The sequence below is a fragment of the Montipora foliosa genome, chromosome 12, assembly GCF_036669935.1.
Source record: "Montipora foliosa isolate CH-2021 chromosome 12, ASM3666993v2, whole genome shotgun sequence".
NCBI classification, from domain to species: domain Eukaryota; kingdom Metazoa; phylum Cnidaria; class Anthozoa; order Scleractinia; family Acroporidae; genus Montipora; species Montipora foliosa.
In genome coordinates, this window is record NC_090880.1 from 1,385,932 (window position 1) to 1,396,303 (window position 10,372).

A 10,372-nucleotide genomic window follows, 5' to 3' on the forward strand; every position below is an offset into this window, starting at 1 on the left:
GCTCTGAGGGCTCATCTTCAGAATCAGTAACAACTTGCCTGGTGTTAACTGGACGAAGGTGGCATTTATTTCGGCGGAGAAGGGAGTCCGACTGAGTTTGGACCTCGCACGATCTGGGTTCTGGTCTAGTGTTACTTATGATCCCTGGGAACCATTTCTTCGTGGTCTGGTCTTTTCTATGTACAGGCTGCACTACTGACAGGGGAATAAGATCGTGTGCACTCTTATCATGGTAGTGCTTCGTGAGCTGTTGACGCTCCGTCAGGCGCTGGGCAATCTTGTCTCTGTCTGGTGCTTGGTTTCCAATCTTGGCGGGAAGATTAGACTGAAGATTGCGCTGATAAAGTTATTCAGCTGGAGATGGGAGGTGTGGATTTATAGGAGTAGCTCTTAGACATTGACATAACTTGGTCCTACCCAGATTTCCTAGCTTTGTCCAAAGTGTTTTTGACGGTGTGTACTTGTCGTTCAATGAACCAATTAGATTGTGGGTATCTCGGGCTCGAAGTTATGTGCTGAGAACCACATTCGTCGGAGAACTGCTAGTAGCTGTGAGAGTCGTACTCTTGGCCATTGTCAGAAATTATAACTTCTGGTCAGTTCCTTGTTCAGGCATCACGCACTTTGCATTGTAAGCTTGACAATCATTTGTCCCGTGGATTGTCCACTTGGTATATATCTTCTTGAAAATTGGATATTTGGACTAAAGGTCCCACATGAGTAGGTATTCATTCTCGTTCCATGAAAACAGATCAGTTCCAACAACCTGCCACGGTCTAGTGGGTATTTCCTGTTGTTCCAGGGTCCCTTGGCCTGTGAATCTTGGCTTTCTTGACGAATTTGACATTTCTGCACCCTGACCTCAATATCCTTGTTAATGTTTTGCCAATATAAACTTTAACTTGCTCGTAGTTTACACTTTTCCACACTTTGGTGACCCTGTTGCATCGTTTCTATGATGCCACCTCTTTGTGACTTTCGTCTTTTAGAATCAGACCATTCTCAATAGACAGTTCGTCCTGATAAGCCCAGTACTTCCTCAGTTGGGCTGGAGCCTGTTTCTGTTCTTTGACCAACCAGAGTGGATGATTGCTCTCAGGGCTGAGAGTTAAGGGTCAGATGTCGTGTCTTGTTTAAGAATGTCCAACTAGGCAGCAGAGAATCGCACTAGGCACACTGCCTGTAGGTCTAATGATCCTTCACTTGGTAGGGGATTTAGCCTCGACAATGGGTCAGCAAGAAGCATTTCTGCACCAGGTTTCTACTTAACTGTTACGTCATACCCTTGTATTTGCAGCAACTTTCTCTGGAGTCTTGGGGGAGCAGCTGTAAGATTCTTTAAATAAATCACCTGAAGTGATTTATGGTTTGACTCAACCACAAACCTCTTACCAAATAGATAAGAGTGAAACCTCTCACAGGCAGCAACAACAGCAAGCATCTCGCGCTCAATGTCTGCATACTGCTTGTCAGTGTCCGCAAGTGCTTTGGATGCAAAAACAACTACTTTTCCTTCTTGCACAAGCGCGCTTCCTAGACCTTTAAGAGAGGCGTCAACGTGAACAACGGTTTCCTTGCCAGGATCAAAATACGTCAGTGAGACCTCACGGCAAATCGATTGCTTGATTTTCTGAAAAGCTGCAATGTGTGAGGGAGACCAGTGAAAATCAGATTTTTTTTTTTTTAGCAAGTTCCTCAAGGGCTCAGACATAGCAGACAGGTTTCGAATGAAAGGAGCCATGTAAGTTGCCATGCCAAAATAGGACTGAAGGTCCTGGGAGTCCTGTGGTTCCGGAATCGCTCTGACAGCTTCCATTTTTTCTGGGTCGGGATGAACCCGTTTAGCATCAAAAACCATTCCGAAGAATGTAATCTTCGTTTCTTTAATCATGCACTTGTCCAGGTTGAAACCAAGCCCATGTTGCCGTGCAACAAGCATCAGGTTGTGTAAATTGGCATCATGTTCTTCCTCAGTAGAGCCATATGCTGCAATGTCATCGACAATACCAACTGTTCCATGGCATTTCTATAGGATGAAGTCCACCCTTTGATGAAAATCCCTTGACCAACACAGATTTCGAAGGGAAGGCGTGTAAATCTGAATCTTCGGCATGCGCTATTAAAGGTAGTCAAGTAGTAAGACTCTACGTCGAGAACTACAGACCAATAACCGTGGAGGGCATCCAACTTTGAAAATACTGGGCTTCCTTTGAACTTGTGAGTGATCTCTTCATGGATTCTCTTGATAGCGCGATTAAGATCCTTGGGACCAAGACAAATACGCCAGCGCCCATTTGATTTTTGGGAGTAGGCCACACTTGAAACCCAGTCAGTGGGTTCAGTCACTGATTTAATAACTCCTAAGTTGACCATCTCATCAAGTACCTTCTTAATATCCTTAATGTGTATTGGGCACTTCCGAGGTGCATGAACCACAGGAGGCACATCAGGGTCAGTGACAATGTGGTATTCCCTCTTCAAATTTCCCAATTCCTTCAAAACGGCCTGGGTAGAACACCTGGAGGTCACCTTTACTCTTAATTTCTGGAAAAGACTTCTTGTCAGAACCTAGGTGTATTTCACAATGTAACTCCAACAGATGGAGCTGGCAAGAGGTCGGTAATCCACAGATGGTAGGGCCTGTAACATCAGCAACATAGAAGATTGCGTCTGACTCAGTTTTCCTGTCAACATAAGAATACTTATGCTGTGGTATTTGTGTGCCATTGTATTGCAGTAAGTTTGGTCTGTCTGGGTGTTGTACCTGTTGAGAGGTCATCCTCATCCACGAGACCTGAAAACATGTTATAAATTCGCAAAGGTAGCACATTTCCCTAATAATAATATGTTTATTCACTCTTTGGTAGCATTTGCTAAATTACAAGAGGGGTCAGTAAGTAGAAAATGCCTAATAGCACAAGATTACAAAACTTACAAGGACAAAAATAACAGTTACCGTACTTGAAAGTAATAAAGCTATCAGTGCGCAGAAGTCTATTGTGGTTGACGGACTGCCAAGCAGTACCCGAGCGGAGACCGTATCTATGGCTGACGCTTAAACGTTGAGGGGGGAAGACGAGCAATGATACAGATAATGCCTGAACAAAGCGTTCGCAAGCTTGACCTCGGCGCTCTAACAGTGTCTGTAGGCCAGAACGAACATTCGCTTGATCATAACGTACGTTTGGCAGAATAATCCGCAGAGCTTCCCTTTGAACGGATTCAATTAGATAACTTAGGTAATCGGGCAAACCAGCCCAAACCGGGGATGCATATTCCAAGACTGAGCGTACTAGGCTACAGTACACTTGCAATACCACTTGACTTGATAGACCTGATTTAACCAGGACCCTCAACGCATATAGCTTGCGCGCACGTTTAACAATATATCCACAATGGTAGCCCCATGACAAGTCAGACGTAACGTACACCCCTAGTATCTTATTGGTAGAAACCTGCTCTATGTGCAAGCCATTGATGAATATTGGGGTTGTTGGAAAGGGCTTGTACCTGAGGAAATCAATTAGCATATCTTTACATTTAGGGCCATTTAACCGCATGCCATGTTTCGCTGAGGAGGTGCCGATTTCATTTGCTATTATTGGCAGCATGCTGAAGGAACACCTTTAAATGATCTCAACTATTGTTAGGTCATCTACATACTTTGCTCTTAGGTTCCAGTTACTAGATAACTTAGTCACCAGGACAGCAAAGAGAATGGGCGCAAGCTTTTTCCTTTGAGGGATACCGCCACGTGAAATGACTGCAGGAAACAGTGTATTACATAATGACACCATTTGAGACCTACCAGACAGAAACGACCCCACCCATCTAACGAGGGCCTCGTGGACACCCAGAAAACGTAATTCTCCTATCAAGATAATATCGTCTACAAGGTCAAAACTCTTACTAAAATCAGTAAAAAGAATACGTGCAAAACAATTACCCCCTGTCGAGTGACGCAAAAATATGGTGGAATAAGTAGACTAAAGCATGAGAACAAGATTTACTTGGCAGAGCAAATTGCGTATCGTCTAGCCTGTCTACTATTTGGTTATATAAAGAGTCTTATGTAAAACCTTCCATTAACTTAGCTATTTGGCATGTGAGGGTAATGGGCCTCAGATCTTTCTCAATCGTTTTTGATGGTGAACATTTCGAGATGGGCCTCACCACGGACTCTTTCAGCTGTGATGGTACCACGCCTTGTTTTAAGGAGGTGCTGCATATGTCCGATAAAACAGGTGCTAATTCCCAGACGAGGTAAGCGCTTTCCGAGCCAATGACCCAACACGCCGGTGCTTATACCCGGTTTCCGTAGCATTAAGCGACTAGGAGTATTTTTAACTCCCCCCTGGATGGGATGCTAGTCCATCGCAGGGTTACCCCCAGCATTACGCCGTTACCCATTTGTACACCTGGGTGAAGAGAGGCACCGTGGGAGTAAAGTGTCCAGGACCCGAACCCGGACCACTCGCTCCGCAGTCGAGCACACTAACCATGAGGCCATCGCGCCTCCTAATTGTCTACCAATTGAGAGAATTCCCAGACGAACTCCTTCCAAATCTTGTTAGGAACAATATCAGGTCCGGGAGACCTGTTCAACTTAATTTGACGTAGGGCTCTGTAGGTCTTGTTTACGTCCACAAGAAATTCCCTTGGGACCTCTGGGATTACTCCAAAACTAGACTCCAGGGGACTGAAATGCGCTGTCAGATCTGATAAGAAGTTGTTAAAGTGCTCAGCAAGTACACCCGGGGAAATTAGGGTGTCATTAAGCATCTGGTAAAACCAGTCATGAGAGGCCCTTTGCCCTGCGATTCCCTTAATCTCTTTCTACCAGCGTTCAACATTAGTGTCTTTCAGAGCGGCAACCTTGTTGTTATAATAATTACGCTTGCAGATGTTACAAGCATATTGCACTCTGTGCACTACCATCTACTTTCACTTTCAGCATAAGGTTGGGATGATCAGCCTCATCTCTTACTGGCTTTAAATTAGAACTGTCAACCTGAATTGACTAAAAGCATACTTCATCAAAATCTGAGTTTGCCTCTTCTACTGTGTGTACCTTGCCCTGGATTGCCTTGTCCTGTGGATTCCGGCCTACAGATTGCCTTTTGAGAATCGCACTTGGTTTTTCATCACCATGTTTGTTTGTTGCTGCACACCTGTTCCCAGTGGTTCCACTGATTACATTTTCTACATCCTGTACCTTAAGCCGGGCATTTTTTCCGTGGCTAAGTCCTCATTTTCCACACCGGGGGTTGATATTTTGCTTAAGAGAATCGATGTTAGTATCGTGAGTACAGGTCGATCCTCCTTGTTGTTCTAGGGATTTCATGTCATTCACTGTAGCCTCCCTTGTTCTGACAATGTCCATTGCTTTGTCAATTTTCAATTTTTCATCTTTTCCTAAAATACTTGTACCTTCCGTTCTCGAGTACCAATAGTAAGTTGGTCAATCAAACACTCTTCGAGCTCAGCTTAGTTGAAGCGGCATTTCTTGGCTTATATCTTACACCTGGCCATGAATGAAGCCACACTCTCGTCACCGGCACCAGGTGGTACCTTGCAATTCGAAAATTTGACTTGGGTTCTAGTTATGTAGCAAACTTTGACAAAATATATCAGGTTTAGCTTTTTCTTGCAGGAATCCCGCAAGGGCGCTGCCTGGTGAGAACACTGTTCGCGGATATGCTTCGTCAAAGGAGTCTGAAGTCCAGGTCTGAAAATATAATGCTTCCGCTATGCTCTCTTTCTCCTATTTCTAGCACCAGACCTCAGATATTCACGTTGCTTGTGAGTCTTCATGGCTTATTACTTTCTTAAAATACGATTCATTGCCACAAAAAGTAAAATATCATGCTTTTATATACAAATATCTCAACGACAAATATTTGACGTTACCCACGAAAAGCGCTCCGAAAGTCTACATATGCTGTCAATCAAAGTGAACTTCTACTTCCAGTATCTCTGGAAATATTTAGTCTTTTCCCATTCTTTTTTTTTTTTTTTTTTTTTTTGCGATCGACAGGTGTGACCTCTTTACTTAAAATTAAAAACAAAAAACAAAAAAAATCTTAAAATTTTGTCCCTTGAATTAATTTTAAGACCTTTAAGTCTCGTACCCCAATATGGCATTTGCAGTCGTTCTACTTTTTGTGCTTTTACCGTTTTCCGTTATCCCACAACAGGTTTACATTCAACAACACCCCCTCGAACTTATTCGTCTGTTTGACAGATCATATTGTACACTCAATTACAACTGGTCTGAATTTTAAAAATGAAAGAAGAGGTTTGAGCTGACACATCATCCGTAATATAAATAACAACTACAGCCTCGGACAAAATTGTTAAAACACTTTGCAATACCTTGCCCTCCCATGATGCTGTTTTGCCAAATGGGCTCAGAAACTCGTGCAAACAACAATGTGAAGGGGCAGTGAGCCACGTAAGTTTGAGATCTGTATATTCGTGTACTGCTCCAAGGAATTTTGTGGCAGGCTCTTTACTTTTTATTTACATCCGCTGCCCGTTGCTTGCTTTGATCAGTGTACTCACGTGAACACCTAATTGGCGTCTTGTTGAATGTTCATCGCTGTTTCTCAGCAATGGATACTCGCTGGACCTTGAAACGTGGTCAAAGAGAAGTAAATTTATCTGTGTGGCCATTGTCGGAGTTTGAACGTGACTGATGCCGGAGAAAGGTGATTTATTGGCAAGATGTGATGTTAGCTTGAAATTACTTTCCAGCCTTTCCTTCATTTATGTAGAAATGACAACCCAGGAAGCTTTGAAGTCGCATGAATCGCGTTAAATCACGGAAATAACCGCACAGAAACCGAAGTCTTCAGGACAATAAAGTACGCCTTTTTTATTGAGACCTTTTCCATGTAAACTGATGTCGTTTTCAGTGTTTGTTATCGCGATTCCCATACAAATCCTTACAATTTTTACCCTCCGAGCCTGGTCACATTTCCGACACGACACGAGCGTATCATTTTCACGCCACGAAGTAATAGCACATGATTCGAAGCAGTTTTTCACAGTCAGGCCACTAGGGTTTCGACGACACGAAAAGAGAACTTCCCACGAATTATGGCTCGACCACACGAACAAAGTCAACTTATTTTGTCCCCGATCTGACTCCATACACCGTTGTCCTTCCATTGCGAGGCACAGTAAACAGCGAACTCGAAATCCTAAATATCGCTCAAAATACCACTTCTAAGGCGAAAGAACGACAGTACACCGCAGGTAAGGTAATAAACGTTTATTTTGCGTTAGTCCATGCACATATTCATCGATATATCGCTACAGAAGAAGCAAACGGTGAATCCAATACATTTATTATAAAATTACAAACGGTTACGCAAACAGATTGTGCGGGCCACCGAACAATAAAATGAACTGTGCTGCTTCTTTGCTGTTTGAACAGAAATCGCAAAAAATAAGTTCCAGTAGAAATTTCATTTTTCTCGAAGAGCAAAACTGTTTTCCACAAACGACAAAAAATCACCAATCCGCAAAATTTTACTTTCGCAAAATTTTCGAGCTACACGATAGCTCATTTCAATACTTCATTTTCGGCTGACTGATTGAAAACATTAGCCTTAGTCTAATGAAGCAAAAAATGTAGTCAAAATGGATTTACAAATGGCCGTAGCTAGCAGAAGGGCGAAGGGGGGAGAGGGGTGAGCAGTTAACCCCCAGAAAATATTTGAAAGAGAATTTTATGTCGTCTCTTTCTGGAGTGTTGGGCAGATAATTTGAAATGTACTGACATATACCTTTGAAACTTTTCACAACCGATTCGCTCGTCTTGATTGATAAAGATATTCTTGAAGGAAACCCATTTGGAGAGATCATAGACTAATCTGTGAGTTGGCGATACATCAATAGTTTATACTTCTAATAATACAACTCTATTGGGCAAACACAAATTACCCCCCCTCCCCATTCAAAAATTTGAAGCTACGTCCTTGTAGTAATACTTCCTATGTGGACAGGTCAACAGAAGTACGTTCATTTGACAGAAGACTGATTCGGAAAAGCAAAGCATTTTGGCGCAAAGTATGAATCAGTTATGAATGAAACTGGAGATAAAATTCCGCATCAGTCTATTTAAAATCCAGGACATCATAAATCAAACACGCAAAAAAGAAATAAAACATAGCAAGTTGTAATGTTGCAACACAAGGGTTTTACGTCGTTTTGCCAGACAGGCGGACATGCATGCCACGCAATCTCTTTTAATTTAATCATCATTCCGATACTTAGCCTTGACGCTAAAAGGGAATGAGCCGATTAGAGGGATAAACAGTAAACTCGGATTAAACTGATTGGATGAGGTTGTCAACAAGAAAATTTTCGGGCGTATTTGTAACTATAGGAAAATCTTATTAATTTCCTTATTCAATTTACACTTCTTTAGTACCGCACTATTTCTCGGGAATCAAGGAATTTTGGAATCTTTGTTAAGAGGGCGAGCTTCCGTATTTGTTACAAAATGCGCTTAAGTAAGTCTCAGCCTTTGTTTCATTGCAGTCTTTTTTTCGATGGCAGTGGATGCAGACAGATCCGACAAATTTTGCGCCAAACCGTTCAGCCATGTCATGCTTTGCAATCTTATGTGCAACTTGCTTCAGGATTCCGGAGCCAACGAGGCTATTAAAACCCTGCAAAATAAACTGGAAAGTCTCATTGCAATAGTCAACAATTCATCACTAGGTATGCTGAATTTTAAATATCAATCGGTCATTTCGATGGTTTCATTGACCGAATACAGGCAAATGAGACGTTGGCGAGAGGCGAAGAAAATAACGCTTTTGACGGTCTAGTCGGCTTTTCCTGGCCGCTTTTAGCGATTGGCATCCCACCTAATATCGATTCATTCAATATCGCTCGACCAGCTTTGTCAGAGATGCTCCTTATCAAAAATAAAATACTTTGTGAAGTTATTCCTCATCACGACATTTTCTATATACTTTCTACAGCTGTTCCTGTCTCTTCGTCTTCGTGCAAGGAGCTGTATGAAAAACAAAAGTAAGCTCGTAATTGGACTTTACGTATTTTAAATTGTAGACCTCAGGGAAATCAAGAGAAGGCACGTGGGAAACTCTTCGTATTCAGCGGCTTCCGAACTATTTCAACAACAAGTTTTATTTGGTACAGGTTCTCCAAAAGCCAAGTGTATCCACTGATGTTTGGGTCGCAAAAGATTCCTGTTTATTGTCACATGGGAAACTTTGGATGCGGAGGTGGAGGATGGACGCTTGCCATGAAGATTGACGGTAAAAAGGTATCTGACGGCGCAAGTTTTTCGCAACGATTGAAGTTCTTTCCTAACCCGCATATAGATATTTATTTTCGACATTACTAATACCAACCATGTTCCCAGGGCTTTTCTCCGCCGAGAAAGCCCAACTCTCGGTGGACAAAAGCCCTGGGAACTAGTAGGTTGAGCTCGTGCAGCTGACTCTTTTGGTTTTTTTGCTTTTATCTCAGAAAACCTTTCATTTATGATTCGGCATTGTGGAGCAACAAAAACGTCTACAACCTCCCAGGAGGGAAAACTGGGTTTGACTTTGAAGGGACCAAACTACCGACCTACTGGAACACGTCTTTCTCCAAGATCTGCCTCGTTATGAAGATCCCTGGTCGGCCAATCAAGTTTCTGGTCATCAACAAGCAGGCCCAGTCTCTGCATTCACTAATAGCCGACGGCAAATACCGCTTCACATCACTGAGCCGCAATACATGGAAGACGCTGCTTGGTTCTCAAGCGTCCTTGCAGGCCAACTGTAACATGGAAGGGTTTAATGCCGCTGGCTCATCAAAAGGCTTCTCTAAAGTAAGAATCGGCATTATGGCAAACAACGAGAAGGACTGCGCAACCACAGACTCCAGAATTGGGTTTGGTACCGGAGGGTATCATGATGATTCCAACACATGTGAGAACTTCGCACACTCGACTTCAGATAATGGGGGCTAAAGCATTAAAGTCATGGGATATATTTTGGTTCAGTAGACAGGCATGTTTCTGTATTTGACTTTTCAAAAGAGTCATTGATGAAATAGAGTCATTCCATTCTCAAGACTTGCTTAGCGTAGAAGCAAAAATCAATCTTAGGGCTGGATCACGAGCTTCATTTGTCGGAAAAAATGGCTATCCGTACAATTAATATCGGCCGGCTCCTTTGGAGTTTGGTACAGTCTGACAAAAATTTGTAAGGCTCTCACATTACAGTCCCACCCGTCCAAGCTTTGCGATTTACCATTTTTGGCAAAACAAAGGAAAAACGCGCTAGTGGGAACCGCCCCTTAGGGAAAATTATTATCACAGTATCAAGAAACACTTGTGAAAAGT

The 10,372-nt window shown here is 42.7% G+C and overlaps 1 pseudogene; it reads left to right on the forward strand.

The window, feature by feature from the left end:
- Nucleotides 1-8,678: 8,678 nt before the first annotated feature.
- Nucleotides 8,679-10,033, forward strand: LOC137980188 (uncharacterized skeletal organic matrix protein 5-like; annotated as a pseudogene).
- The last annotated feature ends 339 nt before the right edge of the window (nt 10,034-10,372 follow it).